Source organism: Bos mutus, unplaced genomic scaffold (assembly GCF_027580195.1).
Source record: "Bos mutus isolate GX-2022 unplaced genomic scaffold, NWIPB_WYAK_1.1 CTG1174, whole genome shotgun sequence".
NCBI classification, from domain to species: domain Eukaryota; kingdom Metazoa; phylum Chordata; class Mammalia; order Artiodactyla; family Bovidae; genus Bos; species Bos mutus.
Genome location: NW_027218637.1, coordinates 7,405 through 8,276, shown reverse-complemented (window position 1 = coordinate 8,276; position 872 = coordinate 7,405). Strand labels below are relative to the sequence as shown.

Below are 872 nucleotides of genomic sequence, written 5' to 3'. Positions count from 1 at the left end.
AGCCTCGAGCACCCGGGATTCCCAGGTGGTCTCCCATCCAAGATCCTAACCAGGCCCGACCCTGCTTAGCTTCCGAGATCAGACGAGATCGGGCGCCTTCAGGCTGATACGCCAGAGACGGTGGCGGCTGGCCCGGGCGCCCTAAGAGCCTTGCGCGCCGCCTCCCTTTCGCTTCTGCCCTGCAGGTCGGGCCAACGGGCCGCACTCTCGCCGCGGGCATGCTGTACTTGAGCCGCACGACCCGCGACCGACTCCAGCCTGCTGACGCCGCCCGCCGCCCCAGAACACCGCCAACACCAGACCAGCAGCGCCTGGCCGGGCCCGGGGCCCGAGGGGCTGCCAGGACCCCCATTGACCGGGAGGGCGCGCGCGCGCGCGGCGCGCGGGGCCTGGGGCTGGGCTGAGGGGTGCGGAGGTCTCGGCGCCCCCCACCCGCGGCCACTCCAGACCCGGCCGCGCCCGCTGAGCGGGCCTCCCGATCCCATTCGCTGCTCAGGCCCGCGCGCCCCGGAGGTGTCGGCCCGGCGCCCGCCGCCTCCCAACCCCGCGCCCAGGGGCCTCTGAACCTCCCAAGGGCCTAGACGCAGCGAAACTTGAGCGCCTAACTTGCCCGGCACCTGTCCGTGCCCAAACCCACCAGAAGCCAGGGAGGCGCGGGTCGACCGAACGCCAGCCCCCCCCCTTCGCACTACCGAGGCCCCCTTGCCCCCACGCCAAGCCCCCTCGACCTTCCTGAGAGAGCAGACGAGCCACAGGCAGGCACACAGACAGACACACAGACACTGCACGCACTCCACGCCAAGGGAGACAGCTGGCCTGGGCGCAAGCTCCTCAGCCAGAGCCAGAGCGCCTGGGAGAGGCCGGGCCAGACG

The 872-nt window shown here is 72.5% G+C and overlaps 1 pseudogene; it reads right to left on the bottom strand.

Annotated features, from left to right (window-relative positions):
- Nucleotides 1–119, bottom strand: LOC138986759 (5S ribosomal RNA; annotated as a pseudogene).
- Between the last annotated feature and the right edge of the window lie 753 nt (nucleotides 120–872).